This window comes from Eubalaena glacialis, chromosome 8 (assembly GCF_028564815.1).
Source record: "Eubalaena glacialis isolate mEubGla1 chromosome 8, mEubGla1.1.hap2.+ XY, whole genome shotgun sequence".
Classification (NCBI taxonomy): domain Eukaryota; kingdom Metazoa; phylum Chordata; class Mammalia; order Artiodactyla; family Balaenidae; genus Eubalaena; species Eubalaena glacialis.
This window is the reverse complement of record NC_083723.1, coordinates 77,099,659-77,126,461: the sequence shown is the minus strand read 5'-3', so window position 1 is coordinate 77,126,461 and position 26,803 is coordinate 77,099,659. Positions and strand designations below refer to the sequence as shown.

Sequence of the window (26,803 nt, the reverse complement as noted above, 5' to 3'; positions counted from 1 at the left end):
CTCCCCTTCGCACATGAACTGCGTACAATAAACAACCACGTTCCCCTCATGTCTCCTCCTGGGACCCGGCACCAATCTGCATGACTGCCTCTGGATGTCGGGGTCACAGCCTCCCGCCGGATCCCATGGGGATTCTGTCCTTCGTCATCCCGTGCCTGCAATCCTCCCTTCTCCACGTGTTTTCTCTGTTCTCCATCCCTTTGCCTCGGTCTGAGTTCCTCAAGAGGTCGAATCCTCTTTGCCTGTTCGACCAGTGTGTCCTCTGAAACCTTGTCCTTTAACCAGCCCCTCACGCGCCACCCTCACTTCTTCCTCCCTCCCTGGCCCGGAAACGCCGCTCCACGAACATTTATTGAGTGTCAAGGGCACGCATATAGCGCGCTGGGCCGCCGGGAACTCCTACCCCCGCCCAGAGGCAACTCTCACCTCCCTCCACCCTTCGCACCAGTCGGGAACCCGGCTTCCCAACTCCCCTGACTGCGTCATGGAATCGGTGCTTCTTCCAGGTGCATGGCCCCACCTCCTTCCCCGGGGACGACTCCTGGTTGGTGGGAGTGTGGGTCACTCTGCCATCCCTCCCGCCCTCCCCGCGTGGCCCCGCCCCAGAGCTGTCTCTGGCTCCTCCTCCTCGCTCCCGCCCCTCGCTCCCCACTCCAGCTAATCGCCTGGCGGCGCGCGCGGAGAAGTTCTGGGCAAAGTACTGCGAACTGGCTGAGCGATAGCAGCGCACGCGAGCCGGGAGGAACAAGGGGAGCCGAGAGCCAGGCGGCCAGTGCGCGGCGCGGCTTCTGGCCCGGGCGGCCGTAGGCGAATAGCCGTCCCCGCCCCTGTCTCCTGCGGCTGGTGCGGGAACTATATCAGCTGTGCGTTGCTGGGGGACCGAAGAAGCCGGGTTTGCCTCCTCCCGCGTGTGTGGACGAACCCCGGAGCTAGGCGGCGTCCGCGGCGGCAGAGCGTGCAGGTAAGAGTCGGGACGCCCTCCAGGATGGCGCTGGGGTGTGGTGGGGCCCCGGGCCGTGGCGCGGGCTCGGAAGGGCTGCGGTATGGGGGGTGCCGCCGGTCTCAGCAAGCCTGGAGTCTGCCTCTTGTCGCCGAGGAACAACCGGGTTAGTGGGGGCAGCCCCGAGTCGCCCTCGGTGCCGGCCTCCCGGGAGTTAGGGCCCGAGTACTGCCCACCCTGGAGTGCTGTCCTGAGAGGCACGGTTTGGCCGGGATTGACGGCGAGAAGCTGCCGAGCCTGGGTCGGGGCGCCGGAGGATGCGGCGCCGAGGGGTTGTCCTGGGCAGCCGGGAGGCGCGGCGCCGGGGAGGGAGGCACAGGAAACCGGCTTGATTGGGCCGAGCGCGAGGCTTCACCACATCCGCGGGCTGGGGCGCGCCGGGGGCACCCGGGAGACGCTGGCCTTGCAGGCTCCGGGCTCGCCCGCCTCCCTGCGCCCGGCCTGCTCCACTCTCCGGCACCCAGGCTGAGGTCTGAGGGCACTTGTCCCTTCGGGCTTCCCAGCGGCCTGGGAAGCGTTTGCAGCTTATAGAGTCACTAATGGGCATTGTCCTAGATCGTCCAGATATTTCTTAGGTCGGGGCGCGCCTCCCTCTTTCGGAAATGCAACTTGCCAGCCACCTTCTGCACATTTGTACTCTCTCTCCTCCGTCTCACGAACTACCAGTCTCCTCTGTAGTCAGGACTCTAAGATGAGGGGAGTTGTGAAGTTGTCGCTTTCGATGTGTCTGGGGATTGCGCTGAGGTGCATCCGACCAACCCGCCCCCCCGCCCCCCCAACAACAATGTTGCCCTGACCCTCAGAGTGTGAGTACTGGGATGAGGGCATTTAGAAATGTTTTAAGCTGCAGCTGCAAAAGAGATCCATCCATAGACAGGTAAAGGTGTAGGTCTAACTTTTGATCACCCACACTCTACCTCCAAGCATCATTCAAGGTGAGGTCGCCCTTCTGGCCCAAGGAGACCAACTAGGCAGGCCTGGGCTGAAACGCACCCAAGCTAAATGACCATCCCCTCCACCAACATACTAGCACACCACCCTGTTTTGTGTTCCTCATAGCACTCATCTCTCTGAAATGATCTCCTTGGGCTGTTTACTGTCTGCTTTCCCCCACTAGAATGGAAGTTCCAGAAAGCAGAGACCTTAACTGTCTTGTCCATCATTCCACCCCCAATGTCAACAACAGTGCCTGACACACAGTAGGTACAAAAGAAATATTTATGGAATGAATGATGAAAACTGCTTTGTGAAATATGAGGAATGATGATCTCATAGCTGGTTTTGATTTTCCTGTTTATTTATCCTTTTTTTTTTTCTACTGGGAAATTGAACAAATACCAATAGCTACTATTAATGGAGCACCTACTAAGAGCTGGATATGTACTAGAAACTTTGTATATAGATCACCTCGTTAAACATTACAATAGTCTTATTAGCTAGGTATTTCTAACCAGATGGGAAATTGAGGCTCCAGCAGGTTAACCAGTTTTCCCAAGATTATCCTGGCAGAACTAGAATTCCAGCTCATTTTCTCTCTATTGTGCTGGGCTGCTTCCAAGAAACTAAAATGTGGTTTCCACCATTACAGCCAGTAGACATTTAGCTTTATTTATAACAGAAGCTATTGCTTAACTAAAAGATTTTATCATTACCGAGATTTAGTTTCAATAATAGCTAATAATTATGCTGTAAGCCAGATACTACCAGGCTGCCATAGGCTGTATTCTTTCATCTTCACCATCTTGATGGCAGTGCTGTGAGGTTATCTCCATTTTACAGATGAAGAAACTGCAGCCTAGGTTCGGGAATCTGCCCAGGGTCAATAGTAGATTGCTGAGTTAGATTTTTACTAATAGTCTTTCTGAGTGTAAATCTTTAGCTCCTTCCACTAGACTGAAATTTCTCCTGCTCCCACTATTTAATTAGATGTTAACTCATTATGATAGAGTTCAATGTTACAGCATATTAAAACCACCTGAGGTTGAGCTATAAACTTTCCACTGCCAATAACAAGTCTAGTTGTACTATTTTCTGAATTGTTGAGACTCTTACTGCCATGGATATTTGTGGATGAGTTTATGGTTTGTGGGCCTGGTAGATGAGGCGCATTTAATGTAGGAGGAAAGGAAATTCTCCTTTCACCTGGATTTAAATTTACTTTCACCTAAATCTAAAGAGAAATCTGATGGGTTTTACCCACTGTGGTAAATGAACTCTGAACACAGTAATACTTTCTGCCTCTTAAGGAAAGTACTGGAAGACCAGCTAGTACCTCTGTTCCCATATGTAGAATGGAGAGTTAGAAACCACTACTAGTTCCAGAAGCTTCTGCAGCAACCTTTTAGCAAAATAACTACATTTTGACTCTTTGTTCTCTTGTAGTAAAACTGAGAGCAAGAAGTTAGCTAAGTATGTCATGGTTACCACCTGAAGAGCTAATGGCAAAATAGAGGATGGGAAGAAATTAGAGATCCCTTTTTTCTTCTACTTCATTCCAGTTTTAGGGGTAGTATAATGTTTTTCCTTGCATGATGACCTGGATAGTCCACGGTTTTATTTATACTGTGCCTCTTGGCAGTACTATATTTTCTTAATTGTTAATTCCATTTCAAGAGTACTCCAGGACTTCCCTGGTGACACAGTGGTTAAGAATCTGCCTGCCAATGCAAGGGACACTGGTTCGAGCCCTGGTCCGGGAAGATCCCACATGCTGTGGAGCAACTAAGCCTGTGCGCCACAACTACTGAGCCTACGCTCTAGATCCTGCAAGGCACAACTACTGAGCCCGTGCTCTAGAGCCCGCAAGCCACAACTGCTGAAGCCCGCGAGCCACAACTACTGAAGCCCGCGAGCCACAACTACTGAAGCCCGCGTGCCTAGAGCCCATATGGGCTCCGCAACAAGAGAAGCCACCGCAATGAAGAGTAGCCCCCGCTCGCCGCAACTAGAGAAAGCCCCGTGCAGCAACGAAGACCCAGTGCAGCCAAAAATAAATATAAATAAATAAATAAATTTATAAAAAGAAAAGAGTACTCCAGGGAGGGTTGGAGAATCCTTCAACCCAGAACGCCCTCAGAAATGATGGAACTCTGGGGCACTGAGGAACATGGAGGCTGTTAAGTTGAAGGAGGCTTCAGAACTGAGAGTTGTTTATAGTTGCCTGTGAATTCCTTTCCTGTCTACATCTCATTCGTCAACTTTTAGCCCCCTTCTCTGGAAATGTCCTTCTTAACTTCCCAGTCACTACTGTTTAGACCACGTTTATACTCGCCCCAGTTCGTATCTCTCCTCCCTCTTGTCTTTCACATCCATGCCTTCCAGTTGCCCCTGCAGCATCTTAGCTCAGGGTCTTAGGGACTTCTCTGCTCTGTTCTAACATAGCTTAACATTGTCTCCCTCAGCCCCGCCTTCATATCATAGGTAAATTCTCTAGATCCTGTCATTATATTGCTAAAAATTCTTGAGTGGCTTATATAGTTAATAATAATTATAATATTAATAACAGCAGCAGTAGCTGCTGACCTTCTTGTGCCAGGTACTGTCATGAGCGCCTTATGTGAATTTAAACTTGTGTTTAATCCTCAGAGCAACAGCAAAGCAGGCACTGTTACTATACCCCCAATCTCCAGATGAGACCAGGAGAAGTTAAGTTTGCAACTACTTTACAACTAATACAAGGTGGAGTTGAGACTCAAACCCCTGGTCCTTTCTTTTCCCATTTAAGGTAGACTCCTTAGCCTAAAGTCAGGATCCGGCAGCCTGGGCTCAGTGTCTGCCTTCACCCATTGTTCCCCAGCCTGAACTGTATTCAGCAACAGGGCATTTTGCCTTTGCTCTTATACTGCTGTTGCCTAGAAAGCTCTTTCATTGCCTCTACCTGTGAAACCCCAAGTCTTTCAAGGCTGAACTCGTAAACCAGTTCTGCCAGCATCATCTCTCTGAACTCAGTCTCTCATAGCATTAAAACACACACACTCTTCAGCACTTTCTTTCATACCCACCCGACACATTCCTCCACCCCAGTGCCTCCTGGCCTAGTTATTTATTCAGTTGTATTGGCTCCCTTACTACATTGTAGATGCCTTGAAGGCAGGACTAGTATCTGTTCCTCCTGTTTGTATCCCCACATCGCTAAGCCTGGTATGCTATCCATAGTAGGTGCACAATTAAAAAGAGAGTAGAAACAATTGTATGTGGTTATATGCTGTTAGAATATTTTGTGAAAAAAGTAATTGGAATGTGGCATTTTGTTTCCTACTTTTTGATCCACAATACTGTAATACCTTCATCAATTTATGATGAAGCAATAGAAATCCTTATTATTTAAATCCACAAAAAGCACTTATTCTAGTTGTTTTCACCTTGCAGATATTGTAAGGAGATCTCAAACCCATAAAAAAAACAAGCATTGTCTGTAGGGTAAATATCTTGCATCTTATATACACTATTTTTTCATATATATGGTAAAGTTGTTATTAAAAGTATATTAAAACTGTTATGGAATTGAAACTAAATTTTCATCAATGTTTTATTGATCAATGAATATTTCTCATTTTTAAACCTGATTTACTAGATCTTCTATGAATCACCTCTGGCTCATAGCTCATCACTTCGCTCTGTGTGTTCTAGTCACACTGAACTAAATTCAGCTCCCCACCTGTATCTCCAGGGCCATGAATAATGTATTTTGGCCTCCCAGTTTCCACATAAAGTTATGTCCTCTTTACAACGTCTTCCTGCTCACCCATGTTCACCTGGCTGGTTCCCACTCATCCATCACATTTCAGCCTGAATGTCACTTATAGGAAGACTTCCTCTGCTGCCTCCAAGTTGAAGTTGGAAAACACGCGTGGCACTCTGTGCTTATCTGTTTTGGAGGGAGCAGTTATCGTACCGTTGTGTAACTGATGGTCACTTGACTGAATCTTCCATGAAACCACTGACTCTCATTTGGCTTACATTAGAATCACTTAGGGATCTAAAAAGCTTTTCCCTACCTAGGCCCAACTCCCAAAGTTTCTGAATCAAGTGGCATGGGGTGAAGAGGGTTGGTCCCTGGAATTTTTTTTAAAGACATTTTCTCATTCTGTGTTATAGCTGGATAGTATTCCATTGTGTGAATGTAACATACTTTATCCAGTTACTTATTTTTTTTATAAAAGCTTTATTGAGTTATAACTCACATTTCATACAATTCACCTATTTAAAGTATACAATTTAATGGTTTTTAGTATAGTCACAGTTGTGCAACTGTCATGTCATAATTAATTTTAGAACATTTTATTACCGCCAAAAGAAATCTGTACCCTTTAGCAGTTCCCCTACTCACCTTGCAACCACTGGTCTACTTTAAGTGTGTATGTATTTGCCTATTCTGGACGTTTCAGGAAAATGGAATCATGCTTTTATGTCTGGCTTCTTTCACTTAGCATGTTGTAGTTGGGTTCACCCCTGTTGTAGCATGAATCAGTGCTTCATTCCTTTTTATTGCCTAATAACAACCCATTGTTTGTATAGACCACGCTTTATTTATCCATTTGCCAGATGGAACTGGAATTTTTTTTTAAAGCTTCCCCAAACAATCCGACTGTGCAGGCAGGAGTTAAACCGGAAGTTCCTTTGAGTCTTTCTCACTGCTGTGTCTTGGGGCTAGAACAGTACCTGGCACAAGATAGATGTGTAATAAACATCTGAATGAATAAAGCATTTTACTAAAAGTATAACTCCTGTTATGCAGGTGTCATCAAAAAACATTGCCATTAAAAAGAGATCCTCATAGTTGATTGATTAGATCCCGATTTGAACAAATCCACTGTTAAAAAAGTATTAGGAGACAATCAAGGAAATTTGAACATGGATGAAATGGTACTATTTTTAGGATTTGCTTTAAAATATCCTGGGGGTGGGGAGGGAGAATAGAGGAAACAAGGCTGTGTGTGAGTTGACTGAAGCGGAGTGGTGAGTTCATGGGCTTTTTAATGCTTTTCCCCATCTCTGCTGGCCCTTGGGGCAGCCATTGGCTACATGTGGCGGTGGTGCACTTGAGGTGTGGCTAATCCTTGGTGAGCTGTACTGTAGGTATGAAATACACACTGAGTTTCCAAGAGTTTGTACAAAAAAGGATGTAAAATTATCTCAATTTTTTATTGTTTGCTTACATGCTGAAATGGTAACATTTTGGATTATTATAATACATAATTAAAACTAATTTCACCTGTTTTCTTTTACTCTGTAATTGGCGACTTAAAAAATTAAAATTGCGTATATGGTTCATATTACATTTCTCTTGGACAGTGCTGCTGTATAGTTTTGTATACGTTTGAACTTTTTCATAGTAAGTTAAAAAAATCAAAGATATCTGAATTTCTTAAAAGTCTGGAGCAAAATATTTTTCACAAAGAATTCCTCTTATATGAAAAGATTGGAAAATATTGATTTGTTCCAAGATGATTCTTTGTAGAAGCTTATAGCAGGCAGACTGTAGCCTTCCAATGTCATTCCTGGGCTTACTTCATCTATGTGAAAATTAAAAAATTCTTTTATAATAAATGGAATAGCAACATGAAGGAGTAGAAGAATTGCTCCTTTAGTTATTTGTCTGATTCTTTTGTTTTGAAGTTGATGAAATATTTCCTTCATCTTAGAAAAATATGGAAAGTGCATTGGTAATTTCATTGTTCTTAGTCACACTGTTTATACCCTGAAATTGAATTTTCCCTGGACTTGCTTTATAATCAGTCTGCTTAAATCTGTTTGTTTGGGAGCCAGAATATGATTGTTTCTAGACACCCCAAGACCCTTGGAATATGAGTGGAAAATGATTCTTAAATAATAATGATAACGTGTGGGTTTAAAGCTGAGAAACAAATTGCTTTCATATAAAGTTTCTTTAGATGAGCATTCTGTCGCTGTCTAGGTGTCTGTGTTTACTCACAGAAGAATAGCCGAGGTAATAAACCCAGCTCTCTGAGGGAGTGTAAGCTAGATGGACAACCCCAGAGGATATTCTTCCTCATCTGTGATTTCTGAGATTGTGAGACAGTGGACCTGAATTGAAAAATAGCTTGAATATAAAGTAGAACAGAATTAAATTGCAGTGAGGAGCCCAACAAGAGATCATCAGAGGATCTGTGACTGCCAATATAAAATCAAGTTTACTCTTTTGTTTACTCTCTATGGTTAGAATATTAAAATCTGTTTGTTTTTAATGTTGTGTGGGTCAAACACTTCTCAATATAACATTTCTCCACTTGTGTATTAAAAGATAGTACTGTGAAAGATTCCCATACATGTTTTCTATCTTGATATCAAATGCTGTAATACAAGAAATTTAAAGTTATACTTGAAGTCTTATAAAACAAATATCCCTCTCCAAATCATTTGTGGTGGGCAGTGATCTGAAATGTTTAGAAGCAAAAGCTAAATAATATATTTTATTAATCTCACAAACATGATTAAACTTGAAGTAAATGCCTCTCTAGAAGGAAAGCATGCAGTATGATTTTTGTCCATACATTGAATGCGTATTTGTTGAGCACGCATTATGTGCCAGACACCAGACTGGGTACAGGGGATATGGTGATGACTGAGACAGATGTGGAACCTCCCTTCAAGGAGATACTAAACAGTCACAGAGAATTTGTTAATTACAGTGAGCATCTGTAGCTCCAAGGGAATGAGTCTGGATTTTAATTGGGACCCTGGAGAGAAAAATTCCATTTTTCTGTAGGTCATGATTCAGGCTGCTGATGGTCTGAAGGAGGAGGAGGAAAGGAAATCCTCAGAGGGGGATGACAGGAGTGAAGTCCTGCCCTTTCTGTGTCTTTGTGCTGATTGCCGGAGGCCAGGTGGAACTGAGTAGGAGGAGGGGTTTAATTCCTCTCCCGAGGTTTTGAATTGCTGTGATGATAGACACAGGTGTGTTTATTTGCTACTGGGAACTGAATCCAAAGTTGAGTTTTTACCAGCTTTGTAACTGAGAGCGAATGAGATCTAACAACCTGTTTTCCAGCATGGGCATGGAAGTAGCTTAAAATAACTTGCTGGCTCCAATTCGAGTGTAGTTCTGTTGTCTAGCATCTGAGATGAAGTGGACGAGGGGTACTTGAAGACCTCAAAGAATGCAGGGAAGACCCACTTGGGTTTTTCTTATGGGTTCAGAGTTGCTTCAAGCAGATTTCTAGTGTATATAGGATTAACTGAAGTGTCCTTTGGAGCTTGTTGGGGTCTTTAGGGAATGGGGAACCATCCTGACTTCAAAGGGGGTGATGGTAATTGCAAAGAACAGTAATAATAGCAACGGCAGCCGGTAACTGTGGAGCACTTACTCTGTGCCAGGTTTAGTGCTGTACTTATACTATCTCATTAGATCTTCCAATAATTATGTGGTGGCTCTCAGCATAACAGTTTACCAATGACCGAACAGAGGCTGGGGAGCAATTACTTGCTCTTTGGTTGTCCAGCATCCATTTACCCTTCCTGATTTCCATTTGAGGAATCACTTCTTGCCTTGGGGTCTAGAACGAGGAGCCCCATTCTCCTCGGCTGTGGGTGGCCCTGGGAGCCAGACCAGTCAGATGCCTCTGGCTGGAATCTGGGTCCAATGCCGAGGGTCATGGAGATTCTGTTGCCAAGGGTGTGTCCTGACCCAACCATTCTTGTCCGCACGGCATTGTTACAGTCTGGCTTCAGGTCCCATGAAACTGTGCCCGTGCTTGCCCCTCCAGCCCCCCCTTACTTCCTGAAACTGATATTTTCCCAGTACATTTTTTTGTTTGTTTCAGTTGCCCGAATATTTTCTCTTGCTTCCACTCACAGAACCCCAGACTATCACAAGCCTAGGGGGGCTTACGTAGTCTACTCACAGTCACAAAGGGACTGGGTAGCAGAGCTGTGGTGTAGTCGGGTCATTGACCAGAGGGCCCCTCCGTGTGGTGGAGAGCACAGAAGTGGGAGTCAGAGAATCAGAGGATGAATCCAGCCCTGGAAGTGGTTCTGCCTCTGTGGCCTTGAGCTGATCACTGCCTTCTTAGGCTGAACTGTTTGGACAAGATGAAATCTACACGTATGTAAAGGACACCCAGCTCCAGAGGATTTGCTCCTGCAGATTTTTGGACGTGTGACTGTGTCCATGTTTTCAAAGGCTTGCAGTTTGAGGTTTGAGGTGTAGTCTGAGACAGTGGTTTTCAAAGCGTGGTTCCACAAGTTGCTGATCAGCATCACCTGGGAACATGTTAGAAACGCAAATTCTCGGGCCCCACCGCAGACCTATTGAATCAGAAACTGAGGGGAGGGCCCAGCAATCTGTTTTTACAAGCCCTTCAGGTGATTCTGATGCTCACTAAAGTTTGAGAACCACTAGGCTAAGGCATTTTCATTTTATTAAATACTATTTATTATGTATAATAATAATGGATTAGCCACAGCCCCTGCTCTCAAGGAACATTCCCTCCAGCTGGGAGGGACAGTTATAAACACACAATGTGAGAGACAAGGAGGGGTGTAACACTTGCTGCAAACAAGATGCTGAGGTGTGGTGGGAGAACAGAGAGGCCATGGGAGACGCTTTTGCAGAGAAGGGGGCATCTGAGCCAAGCCTTGAAGGACGTGTAGGATTGAGACGAAGGAAGGGAATGGAGAGCTAGGTGAAAGGACACTCCAGGCAGAGAATGCAGGATGAGCCAAGGTGTAGCATTTTTTTTTCTTAACATTTTTATTGGAGTATAATTGCTTTACAATGGTGTGTTAGTTTCTGCTTTATAACAAAGTGAATCAGTTATACATATACACATATCCCCATATCTCTTGCCTCTTGCCTCTCCCTCCCTCCCACCCTTCCTATCCCACCCTTTTAGCTGGTCACAAAGCACCAAGCTGATCTCCCTGTGCTATGCGACTGCTTCCCACTAGCTATCTATTTTACATTTGGTAGTGCATATATGTCTATATATACACTACCACTCTCTAACTTTGTCCCAGCTTACCCTTCCCCCTCCCCGTGTCCTCAAGTCCATTCTCTAGTAGGTCTGCATCTTTATTCCCATCTTGGCCCTAGGTTCTCCATGACCTTTTTTTTTTTTTTTTAGATTCCATATATATGTGTTAGCATACGGTATTTGTTTTTCATACTTCACTCTGTACGACAGACTCTAGGTCCATCCACCTCACTACAAATAACTCAATTTCGTTTCTTTTTATGGCTGAGTAATATTCCACTGTACATATGTGCCACATCTTCTTTATCCATTCATCTGTCGATAGACACTTAGGTTGCTTCCATGCCCTAGCTATTGTAAATAGAGCTGCAATGAACATTGTGGTACATGACTCTCTTTGAATTATGGTTTTCTCAGGGTATATGCCCAGTAGTGGGACTGCTGGGTCGTATGGTAGTTCTATTTTTAGTTTTTTAAGGAACCTCCATACTGTTCTCCATAGTGGCTGTATCAATTTACATTCCCACCAACAGTGTATGAGGGTTCCCTTTTCTCCACACCCTCTCCAGCATTTACTGTTTGTAGATTTTTTGATGATGGCCATTCTGACTGGTGTGAGGTGGTATCTCATTGTAGTTTTGATTTGCATTTCTCTAATGATTAATGATGTTGAGCATTCTTTCATGTGTTTGTTGGCAATCTGTATATCTTTGGAGAAATGTCTGTTTAGGTCTTCTGCCCATTTTTGGATTGGGTTGTTTGTTTTTTTGATACTGAGCTGCATGAGCTGCTTGTAAATTTTGGAGATTAATCCTTTGTCAGTTGCTTCATTTGCAAATATTTCTCCCATTCTGAGGGTTGTCTTTTGGTCTTGTTTATGGTTTCCTTTGCTGTGCAAAACCTTTTAAGTTTCATTAGGTCACATTTGTTTAGTTTTGTTTTTATTTCCATTTCTCTAGGAGCTGGGTCAAAAAGGATCTTGCCGTGATTTATGTCATAGAGGGTTCTGCCTATGTTTTCCTCTAAGAGTTTGATAGTGTCTGGCCTTACATTTAGGTCTTTAATCCATTTTGAGTTTATTTTTGTGTATGGTGTTAGGCAGTATTCTGATTTCACTCTTTTACATGTAGCTGTCCAGTTTTCCCAGCACCACTTTTTGAAGAGGCTGTCTTTTCTCCATTGTATATTCTTGCCTCCTTTATCAAAGATAAGGTGACCATATGTACGTGGGTTTATCTCTGGGCTTTCTATCCTGTTCCATTGATCTAAATTTCTGTTTTTGTGCCAGTACCATACCATCTTGATTACTGTAGCTTTGTAGTATAGTCTGAAGTCAGGGAGCCTGATTCCTCCATCTCCGTTTTTCTTTATCAAGATTGCTTTGGCTATTCGGGGTCTTTTGTGTTTCCATACAAATTGTGAAATTTTTTGTTCTAGTTCTGTGAAAAATGCCAGTGGTAGTTTGATAGGGATTGCATTGAATCTGTAGATTGCTTTGGGTAGTAGAGTCATTTTCACAATGTTGATTCTTCCAATCCAAGAACATGGTATATTTCTCCATCTATTTGTATCATTTTAAATTTCTTTCATCAGTGTCTTATAATTTTCTGCATACAGGTCTTTTGTCTCCGTAGGTAGATTTATTCCTAGGTATTTTATTCTTTTTTGTTGCAATGGTAAATGGGAGTGTTTTCTTAATTTCACTTTCAGATTTTTCATCATTAGTGTATAGGAACGCAAGAGATTTCTGTGCATTAATTTTGTATCCTGCTACTTTACCAAATTCATTGATTAGCTCTGTTAGTTTTCTGGTAGCATCTTTAGGATTCTCTATGTATAGTATCATGTCATCTGCAAACAGTGACAGCCTTACTTCTTCTTTTCTGATTTGGATTCCTTTTATTTCTTTTTCTTTGATTGCTGTGGCTAAAACTTCCAAAGCTATGTTGATTAACAGTGGTGAGAGTGGGCAACCTTGTCTTGTTTCTGATCTTAGTGGAAATGGTTTCAGTTTTTCACCATTGAGGACGATGTTGGCTGTGGGTTTGTCATATATGGCCTTTATTATGTTGAGGAAAGTTCCCTCTATGCCTACTTTCTGGAGGGTTTTTATTGTAAATGGGTGTTGAATTTTGTTGAAAACTTTCTCTGCATCTATTGAGATGATCATATGGTTTTTCTCCTTCAATTTGTTAATATGATGTATCACATTGATTGATTTGCGTATATTGAAGAATCCTTGCATTCCTGGGATAAACCCCACTTGATCATGGTGTATGATCCTTTTAATGTGCTGTTGGATTCTGTTTGCTAGTATTTTGTTGAGGATTTTTGCATCTGTGTTCATCAGTGATATTGGTCTGTAGTTTTCTTTTTTTGTGACATCTTTGTCTGGTTTTGGTATCAGGGTGATGGTGGCCTCAAGGAATGAGTTTGGGAGTGTTCCTCCCTCTGCTATATTTTGGAAGAGTTTGAGAAGGATAGGTGTTAGCTCTTCTCTAACTGTTTGATAGAATTCGCCTGTGAAGCCATCTGGTCCTGGGCTTTTGTTTGTTGGAAGATTTTTAATCACAGTTTCAATTTCAGTGCTTGTGACTGGTCTGTTCCTATTTTCTATTTCTTCCTGGTTCAGTCTCGGAAGGTTGTGCATTTCTAAGAACTTATACATTTCTTCCAGGTTGTCCATTTTATTGGCATAGAGTTGCTTGTAGTAATCTCTCATGATCGTTTGTATTTCTGCAGTGTCAGTTGTCACTTCTGCTTTTTCATTTCTAATTCTATTGATTTGAGTCTTCTCCCTTTTTTTCTTGATGAGTTTGGCTAATGGTTTATCAATTTTGTTTATCTTCTCAAAGAACCAGCTTTTAGTTTTATTGATGTTTGCTATCGTTTTCTTCATTTCTTTTTCATTTATTTCTGATCTGATCTTTATGATTTCTTTCCTTCTGCTAACTTTGGGGGTTTTTTTGTTCTTCTTTCTCTAATTGCTTTAGGTGTAAGGTTAGGTTGTTTATTTGAGTTGTTTCTTGTTTCTTGAGGTAGGATTGTACTGCTATAAAGTCCCCTCTTAGAACTGCTTTTGCTGCATCCCATAGGTTTTGGGTCGTCGTGTTTTCATTGTCATTTGTTTCTACGTATTTTTTGATTTCCTCTTTGATTTCGTCAGTGAACTTGGTTATTAAGTAGTGTATTGTTTAGCCTCCATGTGTTTGTATTTTTTATAGATTTTTTCCTGTAATTGATATCTAGTCTCATAGCGTTGTGGTCAGAAAAGATACTTGATAGGATTTCAGTTTTCTTAAATTTACCAAGGCTTGATTTGTGACCCAAGATATGGTCTATCCTGGAGAATGTTCCATGAGCACTTGAGAAAAAAGTGTATCCTGTTGTTTTTGGATGGAATGTCCTATAAATATCAGATAAGTCCATCTTGTTTAATGTGTCATTTAAAGCTGGTGTTTGCGTATTTATTTTCATTTTGGATGATCTGTCCATTGGTGAAAGTGGGGTGTTAAAGTCCCCTGCTATGATTGTGTTACAGTCGATTTCCCCTTTTATGGCTGTTAGCATTTGTTTTATATATTGAGGTGCTCCTATGTTGGGTGCATGAATATTTAGAATTGTTATGTCTTTTTCTTGGATTGATCCCTTGATCATTATGTAGTGTCCTTTTTTGTCTCTTGCAATAGTCTTTTTTTTAAAGTCTATTTTGTCTGATATGAGAATTGCTACTGCAGCTTTCTTTTGATTTCCGTTTGCATGGAATATCTTTTTCCATCCCCTCACTTTCAGTCTGTATGTGTCCCTAGGTCTGAAGTGGGTCTCTTGTAGACAGCATATTTATGGGTCTTGTTTTTGTATCCATTCAGCCAGTCTGTGTCTTTTGGTTGGAGCATTTAGTCCATTTACATTTAAGGTAATTATTGATATGTATGTTCCTATTACCATTTTCTTAATTGTTTTGGGTTTGTTATTGTAGGTCTTTTCCTTCTCTTGTGTTTCCTGCCTAGAGAAGTTCCTTTAGCATTTGTTGTAAAGCTGGTTTGGTGGTGCTGAATTCTCTTAGCTTTTGCTTGTCTGTAAAGGTTTTAATTTCTCCGTCAAATCTGAATGAGATCCTTGCTGGGTAGAGTAATCTTGGTTGTAGGTTTTTTCCATTCATCACTTTAAATATGTCCTGCCACTCCCTTCTGGTATGCAGAGTTTCTGCTGAAAGATTAGCTGTTAACTTTATGGGGATTCCCTTATATGATATTTGTTGTTTTTCCCTTGCTGCTTTTAATATTTTTTCTTTGTATTTAATTTTTGATAGTTTGATTAATATGTGCCTTGGCATGTTTCTCCTTGGATTTATCCTGTATGGGACTCTCTGTGCTTCTTGGATGAGGAGGCAGTTCTAGACCTTTTCCCGGACTCCCTCCCTGCTAGCCGTGGCACACTAGCCCCTTCAGGCTGTGTTCACGCAGCCAACCCCAGTCCTCTCCCTGGGATCCAACCTCCGAAGCCTGAGCCTCAGCTTCCAGCCCCCGCCCATCCCGGCGGGTGAGCAGACAAACCTCTTGGGCTGGTGAGTGCTGGTCGGCACCGATCCTCTGTGGGGGAATCTCTCCACTTTGCCCTCCGCACCCCTGTTGCTGCGCTCTCCTCCGTGGCTCCGAAGCTCCCCACCTCCACCACCCGCCGTCTCCGCCCACGAAGGGGCTTCTAGTGTGTGGAAACCTTTCCTCCTTCACAGCTCCCTCCCACTGGTGCAGGTCCCATCCGTATTCTTTTGTCTCTGTTTTTTCTTTTTTCTTTTGCCCTACCCAGGTACGTGGGGAGTTTCTTGCCTTTTGGGAGGTCTGAGGTCTTCTGCCAGCATTCAGTAGGTGTTCTGTAGGAGTTGTTCCACATGTAGATGTATTTCTGATGTATTAGTGGAGAGGAAGGTGATCTCCACGTCTCACTCTTCCGCCATCTTGAAGCTCCTCCCTGCATTTTTTTTTTATTGAGGTATTGTTGATTTACAGTATTGTATTAGTTTCAGGTGTGATTCAGTCTTTTTGTAGGTTATACTCCTTTTACAGTTATTACAAAATAGTGGCTGTAATTCTCTGTGCTGTACAATATATCCTTGTTGCTTATCTATTTTATACATAGTAGTTTGCACCTCCTAATCCCATACTCTCTCTTGCCCCTCCCCGCTTCCGTCTCCCCACTGATATCCACTAGTTTGTCTTCTGTATCTGTGAGTCTGTTTCTGTTTTGCTGTACACATTCATTTTTTTACTCAAGGCGTAGCATTTTGAGGAATGACATACCCTCCAGTTTGATGAGAAAGACTGTTTTAAGTGGGAAAAGTGACAGGATATGAGAATGGAGAGGTAGGTTGGGGTGTAAATGGAGTGGATCCTGAATCCTATAGTAAGGGTTTGGACTTTATCCTGTGGACAGTGAACAAGGAGGTGACATGGTGGGAGCTATCTTAGAGAAAGTATTCTAGGGGTGGTAGAGAAGGTCAGAGGCTGGGAGTATAAGCACAGTGAGACCTGAACTAGGGTGGTCACAGTGGGAGAAGAAAGGAAAGACAGCAAAAAGTATTGGAAAGTTAGAATGACAGCCCCTAGGCACTAGGAAATTGGGGCCCAGGGTTGAGAGAGAAGGCAAAGATGATTCTATGGGAGATAATAAATGGTGTTGGTACAATCAGGTGAAAAATAAAGTTGGAGCCTTACACCATGCCTTCCATCAAAATAAATTTCACATGGGTCAAAACTTTAGCATTAAAACAACTAGTAAAAAATAGAATACTATTTTAATAATAATGGAGATAGAAAAGCCTTTTAAGATATAAAACAAAATATTGATTTATTTGACTATGTATGAGTTTTGCAGGGCCAAATGTTTTTAACTGTCAAAAGGTGATCAATAAATTTAGAAAAGTAATTGCAATTCATGTCACAAAGATCTAATTCCATCAATATATAAAGAACTACAACAAATCAATAAGAGAAAGAACAGTTACTGTAGAGGCAAAGAATTTGAACAAATAGTTCACTAAAGTGCAAGCAAATGACGCTTAAACATGTGAAAACTTTAACCTCACTCATAAAAAGAGAAAGGTAAGTTAAAACTTTAGTGAGATGCTATTTTTTCACCTATCAGATTGGCAAATGTCAGAAAATGTGGTAACTGTTGGCAGAGGTTTGAGGAAACAGGTATTCATGGTAGATGGAAATGTGAATTGGTCCAAGCTCTGTGTAGAGCCCTTGGCAGTATCTATCAAAACTGCAAACACATGAACCAGCCATAACAGTTCTGTGAATTTAATCCTACAGATAAGTAAATGTGCACAATGATATATGTGCAAAGTTATTTATTGAAGCATTGTTTGAATAAAAGGATTGCAAATAACCTAATTGTCCATCAGTAGGAACTGGTTAACGAGTAATGGAGCAGTTAAAAATGAAGCAGCTCTACATCTACTGATTTGTAACAATCTCTGAGTTAAGTTAAGAAAAACAAAAACCAAAGTGTAGACTACATAGATTTATGGCATACATACCATATATACCAAGGTATGTATGGGATGCTTCCATGTGAGAAAAAATATATTCATAGCTAATATATATTTTATATGTTTATATATGTAAACATGTACATACTATGCATAGGTACACATACTCATAAACTGGGGGAGGGGGTGGGCTGAAGGCAGCTCACACTGGCTTGTGAGACCAGTTGTGTATATCTCTCCCCAACTCCTTGGTCAATGACTTTGTGGTGGTCGTTTGAAATTGGCCAAGGTGGGAGTATTTACACCATGGCAATCGGCAGAGGAAACAAATTGGGGTTTTTGTTTTTGTTTTTCCAGAGAGCTTGTTGATAAACATTTACTAGTACCCCCTGTGTATCATAAATATAAAATATCTCTTGAAGGCTATACAAGAAGTGGGTAACATCAGATTCCCCAAGGAGGGGAGAATGGGAGATAAAAGGACAGTTGTGAGATTTAAATTGCATCTTTGAAATTTTGTTCCAAGTTAAGGTGTTACTTATTCTGCAGTAAACATATAAAGCAAACCAAGAAGTAACTCCAGAGTTTCAGGCCTATGTGACTGTTATTTAAGGTGCCATTGACTATGCCATGGAAGAAAATAGAAAGATGAATAGATCTTAGGGAAAAAGGATGCTTTTGGTTTTGAACGTGCTGAGCTTGAAGTGTGTGGGTGATATCAGTGATGTCCAGCAGATAACTCAGAAGAGAGGGCAAAACTGGGGATCACTCCTGGGAGTCGGCAGTTTAGTTGAAATTATAGCAGTTGAGGAGGTTTCCAAGGGAGGCCCAACCTGTCCAACCTTTTGGGCAGGTCCCAGAAGAGGAAGGGGGATGCATGTGGTACCTTGAGGAATGCCAAACAAGAGGTAGGTAGGGGAAGGGTAAGCAGTCACAAAGGTAGGAGGACCTTATAACGATAATCATAGTAGCTTTCTTTCATGGATTGTCTATAAAAAGTGAGCCACTATGTGCAGTCCTTTTTGAGAGAACATCACCTGATTTAATTCTCACAGCCACTCCCTGATTGCTGGTGAATGGGGAAGGGGGATAATTCCAAAGAATAAATGGAAGAGAGCTTCTGGGAGGGATGTTAATAGAGCGAGGCTTTGACCCACCGAAAGCGTTTGCGCTAGAGAATGTGCTTTCATCAGTGTGACTGGTAGTCACATACAACAACCACTGCTGAGAACTTCACACATGAGTTGGGCAAAATAACCATGTTCTTGGGTCTTGCTCTAGCTAGTTAACTCATGCTGAGGTTTAGCGTGTCATGGACTTCTCTACATTCCTGTGGATGGTACTGTTCCCCTCCACCCCCCGCCCCCAGAGGAGTTGGGTGAGAATTAGCCAAGTGTCAATAGATGTGAAGGGGGTTCTGGAGGAATTGAGAGCTGCATGATTGCTAGCCACACAGGAAACCAGCTGGAGGAGTGTGGCCCGTGTGAATGGGACTCACAGTTATCTGTCAGTTTCTCTGGGGTTCTAAACTTCAGCAGCACCAGAATGACCTGCAGGGCTTGTTAAAACAGATTGCGCGCCCCACCCCAGAGTTTCTGATTTAGTGGATCTGTGGTGGGATCTGAGATTCTGCATTTCGAACAAGTTCTCAGGTGATTCTGATGCTGCTGGTTCAGGGACCCCTTTGAAAACCCAAGCATTGCTGCAGCAGGCAAAAGACTCAGTCTCAAGCAGCCCTGAGCCCACTCTGATTTGGGGAGGAACCAGAGAATTCTGGTTCACATTAGGTTATCATAAGCCCCATATTTTAAATAGCATTTCCACATTTGTAAATTACTTTAATATACTTTGCTTCTCACAACAAAACAACCCTGTGATGTAGCAGGACAGGTATTACCTTGTTGTAGATCAGACTGAGGACCTCGGGTAAGGTGAGTGACTTACCCAAAGGGCAAATGTCAGAGCGGACCTTTGCATCTAGATTTCAGATTTCCTTAGCGTAGGTTTAGTGTTCCTTTTGCGTTGCTAGTGAAAGCTTAGCCATCATCTTCTCCCATAACAAAGTTTGTTTTAATCACCCCCCAAGACAAAAACAGCTTTTCATTTTAGAACACTTTTAGATTTACAGAAAAGCTGTGAAGATAGTACAGAGGGTTCCCATATGCCCCACACTCAGTTTCCCCTATTACTATCTTACATTAGTAAGGTACATTGGTCCCAATTAACGAACCAATACTAATACATTCTGATTTGTTAACTAAAGTCTAAACTTCATCCACGTTTTCTTAGTTTTTACCTAATGTCCCTCTTCTATTCCAGGATCCCATCCAGCGTTCCACACTATGTTTAGTCATCGTGTCTCGTTCAGCTCCTCTTGGCTGTCACAGGCTCTTAAGACTATCCTTGTTTTTGTTGACCTTGACAGTTTCAAGGCATACTGGTCAAGCATTTGTAGAATGTCCCTCGATTGGGATTTGTCTGATGTTTTTCTCATGATTAGACTAGGGTTATGGGTTTTGGGGCAGAAGACCACAGAGGTAAAGTGCCATTTATCACATTATGTTGAAAGTACATACTATCAATGTGTTTTATCACTGTTCATGTTGACCTTGATCCTTTGGCTGAGGTAGTGTTTGTTAGGTTTGTTCACTGCAAAGTTACTCTTTCTACTGCCCACTGTGCAGCCCACACCTAAGTAGTGGGGAGTTATGTTCTACCTCCCACGTAGATTATTTGGCATTCTTCTGTATGGCAGGTCTGTCTCTCCTCCCCCATTTATTGATGTATTCAGTTAATCAATATTTATATTGGTGTGGATTCACGGATTCTTACTTTATACTGTGGGTTGTAATCCAGTAGTACTTTATTTAGTTTAGTGCTCAAATTTTTCCAGCTTTGGCCAGTAGGAGCCCTTTAATTTGGCTCCCGTGGCCCTTTGACATAAGCCTATCATTGTTGATTTTCTTGAGCATGTTCTTACTTTCTGGCACTACAGGATGCCCTAGATTCATCTTGTATAATTCCTGCTCAGCCCTAGAATCAAGTTTTGTTTTGTTTTGTTTTGTTTTAATATTTATTTATTTATTTATGTATGGCTGTATTGGATCTTCGTTTCTGTGCGAGGGCTTTCTCCAGTTGCGGCAAGCAGGGGCCACTCTTCATCGCGGTGCGCGGGCCTCTCACTATCGCGGCCTCTCCCGTTGCGGAGCACAGGCTCGAGACGCGCAGGCTCAGCAGCTGTGGCTCACGGGCCCAGTTGCTCCGCGACATGTGGGATCTTCCCAGACCAGGGCTCGAACCCTTGTCCCCTGCATTGGCAGGCAGACTCTCTATCACTGCGCCACCCGGGAAGCCCTAGAATCAAGTTTTTAATGTCGGTCTTGATCCACTAAATTGGTTTCACCATCCACCTGAGTCACCACCCACAGTGGAAAAACACAGATCCGTTTCCACCCGTCACTTTCACAATAAGGAAATCAGCACCTTGAAAGGTGAAATGGCTTATCTGGGGTCACATGTAGTTGGTAGCAAAGCCGGGGCCAGGACCAGGTCCAGGTCCTCTGGACTTCTAGTCTTGTGCCTTTTCTACCATTCTATGCTGGCACATTCTACATTCAGAACCTGGGTCAGCATACTTCCCCCTCACTCACATCCTTGGGTGTAGGCAATCTGATGTGAACTCACCTGGATGTGCTACTGTCTACTCAGGACAGAGATCAGCAAAAAGAGGCAAAGGGTACTGGCCAGATTCCTTGTGGAGGTGGCCTCAGCAAGTCTGTTTTCCCATCAGAATGGGGTTTTGTAATGGTGAAGATGTACAAACCCACAGAATGTAACTGCTGCTATCAGCACTTTGTAACTGAGCTTTGACCACATGACTGGCCTCTGTTTTGTGGGAAAGTGGGGGCCGAGGGAGGCTTGTAGAATCCACACACTCTTCATTTGGGTTCTCCTTTCCATGAGGGAGGCAGAAAAGAAGTGAATTCAAGGAGCAAAACCCTCAAATTTCACCTTGTCCTATGAACTCCTGGCATCCACAAAGAGCTGAGCAGACAGGTTTTTGGTGTTCTAAAGGCCCAACCAACCCTGTATTAGGATCTGGTGTGAATAATCAGTTACACCAACAAAGCTTATTTTCCTTTGTGGGAAGAAATAGTTCTGTCATCAAAAGGTTCCTAACATGCAGGGAGTAATAAAGACAAACTTATTTCATATCAATTTCTCAGAGTGTCCCACTTCAAAAGATATTTTTTGAGTTTTTAATAATTGACGGTGGGTACTCTGGCTGAAGAATTATTCCTGTAAAGCAGTGGTCCCCAACCTTTTTGGCACCAGGAACCGGTTTCGTGGAAGACAGTTTTTCCACGGACGGGGGTGGGGTTGGGGGATGGTTCAGGCGGTCATGCGAGCGATAGGGAGCAGCCAATGAAGCTTTGCTCACTTGCCTGCTGCTTACCTCCTGCTCTGCAGCCTGGGGGTGGGGGAGTTGGGGACCCTTGCTGTCAAGGGATTTAAGGGACTAAGGCAGTAATCATGGATTAGGGAATTTGTTTGCAAGCAACAAAAACCCATCCAGTTTAAGGACAATTTAAAAGAAAGTTTATTGGCTTATGTTGCTAAAAAGTCCAAGAGGAATGCTAGCTTCAGGCATGGCTGGATCTAGGGGCTCAAATCATGTCATCAGGGCCCTGTTTCTTACCATTTCCTAGTCTGTTTTCATCTGGCTTCATTCTCAAGCCAACTTTCTCCATGTGAGAACCTCTTAAGAGCAGAGGGCTTATTTCCTACACTAAACAACTCTATTCTGCAGATGCTTATTGCTTTTGATTGTCCCTGCCTTTGGTCATGCCCCTAACCCTGAACCAGTTACTGGGACCAGAGTTATCAGGACTGTCACTGGCCAGGTGTGGATCAGGTGTTCCCTGTGGAACCAGGGGAAGGGATGTTTCCTCTGAAGAATGAGGTGCTGGTACCAGAAGGATGAGTTGGATGGACAAACAAAAATAATGGTTGTCTGTCTTTTGCAGTGTTGTGAACACTCAGGGTAAATGCTTGATGAATGAATAAATACTCATCTCTGATGCTATCCATAGGTTTGTTTACTTATCCCCTTCCCAAGCTACTCATTTATTTCTTGGACTTATGAGTTCTTCTAGAGAGACCTTCTAGTCATTCCTTGATTAGTGTACTCACTTGAATTGCCAGCCCTTGTTAGGCCCTCAGCAAATGCTCTTCTTGCTGTCCCTATTGCTGATTTCAAGTCTAATTTCAGGTGATGGCTAGCTGATGGTGATCCTCTCTTTGAACCTGTTTAACCAGGTCAGTGTTAACTTATGTTTGGTTTTGGCTGAATTGTCTGCATAGATGTCTTTAATAAATCTGCTTTGCAATATTAAGGGAAAGGAGGCAACTTCTGATCTTTCTTTTTCCCTTGATGCCATTCCTAGCTCGGATCGTTAGTGGTTAATTCTAATCCTACCTTCTATAACGGGAGAGAATTTTTTTAATTACTACATGAGCCAATAATTATTAGTTCCAGATTTTAAAAATTTACTTGAAAGTTTGATTATTCAAATCTCTTGCTTGTTTTCCTTCTTGCTACTTGCCTTCTGCAAATTTCACTGCTTATTAGCATCTTTACCTGAAGGTGGACAATGTAAGATCAAGAGCTGTAATTAAAACCTTGACAGCATCCCACCTTTTTTTCTTGTTTCTTTTTGGAGGGGCTGCCTACTTGGCGACATTTCTGTGCAAAACCAGTTTTGTACCCGGACTAACAGTGAACTGTGATGGATTATCTGTGAATTTCAGTTAATTATCTTTTTGGTATACCCTTTTACAACAGGAAGTTGAAAGTTGGCTGCAAAGTCACCTCTCTCTGGTGGTTGCCTTGACTTCTGATCTTTTCCCTTTGCTGCCTTCTTTTTTTTTTTTTTTTTTTTCCAAGGCAATTGCAGTTGAAATTCCCACTTAAGAATGTGCCTATTTCTTTCTTTCTTTCTTTCTTTCTTTCTTTCTTTCTTTATGGCTGTGTTGGGTCTTCGTTTCCGTGCGAGGGCTTTCTCTAGTTGCGGCAAGTGGGGGCCACTCTTCATCGTGGTGCGCAGGCCTCTCACTATCGCGGCCTCTCTTGTTGCGCAGCACAGGCTCCAGACACTCAGGCTCAGTAATTGTGGCTCACGGGCCTAGTTGTTCTGCGGCATGTGGGATCTTCCCAGACCAGGGCTCGAACCCGTGTCCCCTGCATTGGCAGGCAGATTCTCAACCACTGCGCCACCAGGGAAGCCCTGCTGCCTTCTTGAGTCCAATCGAGATCAAGTTAAAAATGAGTTAATGCCAGGTTCAGAAAAGAATAAGTGTTTGGGTCTGGTCATCAGCCTTGGAGTGCCTGTTGTTTCTATATTGCCCTGCCAATAGAAGAGCTTTTTAAAACATCTGTCTCCATTGACACTGATAATTGAATTTACTATACATTGATTTTATTTTGTCCATCTCTGTGTTTATTTGAAGCACTGCTCGACTAGTTCAGTGCCATCAATTTTTCTTTTCCTTTTTTAAATCTCCAAAGTATTTGTATCTGGGCTATGGTCAAGATTCACAAAAACCATTTTGATTAGGTTTCTCATTCATTTATATACTACATAAGCAGGGCATGCCTTTGTGTTATGGGAGTATTTTTAGAAGACTAATGAGGTGGAAGAATTTGTGTTTCATTTCCCTTGGTTTCCCTCTATTCAGACACCTGCGTTTGCCATTAATTACTACTCCCATGGTGCTCTCTCTTTGTCTCTTGTGCAGTGTTTTGAAATAATATTGGGAGGGAAGCTGGGGGCTGAGGCACATATCTGCATTGGAATAAATAGTTGCTTTTTTTTTCCTTAGTAGCTCAACAGAAGGCTTATTTAAGAGTAATTGATATTTTGGTACCATTTTAAGGAGGTTTTGTTTCTTTTCATCTTTTTCTGCAATCTTTGCTTATTCCCTAGAGCTGATCTCTGGTCACCTCATTTTTTTTCCTTAATCAAACCATCCTGAATACCATTTGTGGCTCCTGCATTGTTTTAGAAATAGAAAACTGCTTTCTTTGGATCTCTTTTTGATAGTAGGCTCTTGGGTCAAACCAGTACAAGTCAGTTGGGTTTGCAAAAAGGGCTAATAATCACCATGACATTTAAAAAATATTTATTCATGAAAGGTATTTTTAAAGGAATATATTCCCTTTTGGAGGTTTAGCCTATTGCTTTTCTTTTATTTTAGGTAAACTTTTTATTGAAATGTAACATACATGCAGAAAAGTATACAAAGCACAATTGTATCATTTAATGAGTTTTCACAAGATGAACACATCTGTGTAACCAAACTGAGAATATTACCAGCTCCTTAGAAGCCTCCTCAAGTGGTCCCCAGGGGTCTCCTGATTTTTAACACCATCCGGTTACCTTTGCTGGTTTTTGTATTTATGTAAATAAAGTGTGTAGACCCTTAGGGTCTGTGAGATTCTCTCACATTTTGGTGTGAAGTTGTATAGTTTGTTCATTCCCATTGCTGTTAGAATTCCACTCTATGGATACCATACTTTATCTGTTCTACTATTGATAAACATTTAGGTTTTCCCCATTTTATGCTGTTATAATTAATGCCACTGCCAGCATTCTTGTACATAGCTTTGTGTGAACAATGTAATTTTTTTTATCGAATATATACGTAGGAGTAGAATTTCTGGGTCACAGGGTTGGCATATGTGTGGCTTTAGTTGGTTACCCCAAACAGGTTTCCAAAATGCTTATACCATTTTCCTCCAACAGTTTATGAGAATTCTGGTTGATCTACAGCTACACCTGACATTTTCTGTCTTTTCCATTTTAGTCATTCTGTTGGACGTCTAATGGTATCTTGTGATTTTTAAACTGCATTTCCTTGATTAGTAAAAAAAGTCAACCACCTTTTCATGGGTTTACTAGACCTTAGTACATTGGTTTAAAAAATGCTTTGATCTTAGTTATGTTCTTTAGTCATTTAAGTCACAACCAGGATTTCAGTGTTAAAACAAACGTTGAACAAAAAACTTAGAAGATGGATTTATCAGCATTAAATTGTAATATGAACCTCTAGGCCAAAGAGCAAGTCTCCAGAGCTTCACTATATTTTATTATCCCCATCACTAGATTTACAGCATTTTGGAAGTTTAAGGACATATATGCAATTATTAGAAAGTCACAGTTTTTATTTCTAATTCAGTCTTCCATTCCACGTTAATTGAGTGAATGTGTTGGATATCATAAAGGGTGCTAAGATGGAGAATTTGTTTTCAAACTTTAAGAAGCTCATATATGTACATGGCAGAGTGAAATGATGCTATTCTGAAGCTTTAGCAGTGTGCCTTGGACACCCTGAAAAAGGAGGGATTAAGTCCTATGAGAGGAATACAGGAACATTTCATAAACACTGAAATGCCTTTGAATTTGACTGTCAAACATTTTTGTGACTAGAGGTGAAAGGAATAGGCATTTTCCAAAATGTGGTCTATTTGGAGAATAGTAGGTATTTCAGGATGGCTGGATCATAGGATGTGCAGAGGGATGTCGAGGAAGAAAGTAAAAGGGACTGAATTAAATTTTCTTGCTACTCAAGAGAGACTATCAAGCAAAAAAGGCCCAAAAACTCACTAGAAAAAGCAAATTAAAACACATGGAGGGCTTCCCTGGTGGCGCAGTGGTTGAGTCTGCCTGCCGATGCAGGGGACACGGGTTCGAGCCCTGGTCCGGGAAGATCCCACATGCCGTGGAGCAACTAGGCCCGTGAGCCACAACTACTGAGCCTGCGCGTCTGGAGCCGTGCTCCGCAACGAGAGGCCGCAACAGTGAGAGGCCCGCGCACCGCGATGAGGAGTGGCCCCCGCTCGCCACAACTGGAGAAAGCCCTCGCACAGAAACGAAGACCCAACACAGTCAAAAATAAATAAATTAATTAATTAAAACAAACAAACAAAAAAACACACATGGAGATGCCATTTTTTGCTATCCTATTGGCTGAGATTTAACAACAATGTTTGACAAGAGATTATGTGGACAATTTTGTGGAGAAATAGTTTCCATTTATGGCTGGAAGGAGAATAAATTGCTGTAAACCTCTATGAAGGACAATGTGGCAATCTTTTTCAAAATTGAAAATGTATATACTTTTTGACCCAGCAATTCTCTTTTAGAAATGTACCTTACAAATATGCTTATACATGAGCAAAGACTACTAACAGTAAAAGATTGGAAATAACCTAAATGTAGGACAGTTAAATATATCATGGTCCCTCCACTCAATGGCGTTTCAGGCAGCCAATGAAAAGAATGGAGGAGCTCCCTCTCTGTTGATATATGA

General features: G+C 42.3%; 1 protein-coding gene across 6 annotated transcripts in view; it reads left to right on the top strand.

Annotated features, from left to right (window-relative positions):
* The first annotated feature begins 668 nt into the window (after positions 1-668).
* The window catches only part of OSBPL3 (oxysterol binding protein like 3), a 205,539-nt gene continuing 179,404 nt past the window's right edge, over positions 669-26,803 (top strand). For all 6 annotated transcript variants that reach the window (XM_061198599.1, XM_061198598.1, XM_061198595.1 and 3 more), the window contains exon 1: positions 669-961. The gene's annotated coding sequence lies outside the window, so the exon portion shown is untranslated. The remainder of the gene's footprint in view (positions 962-26,803) is intronic.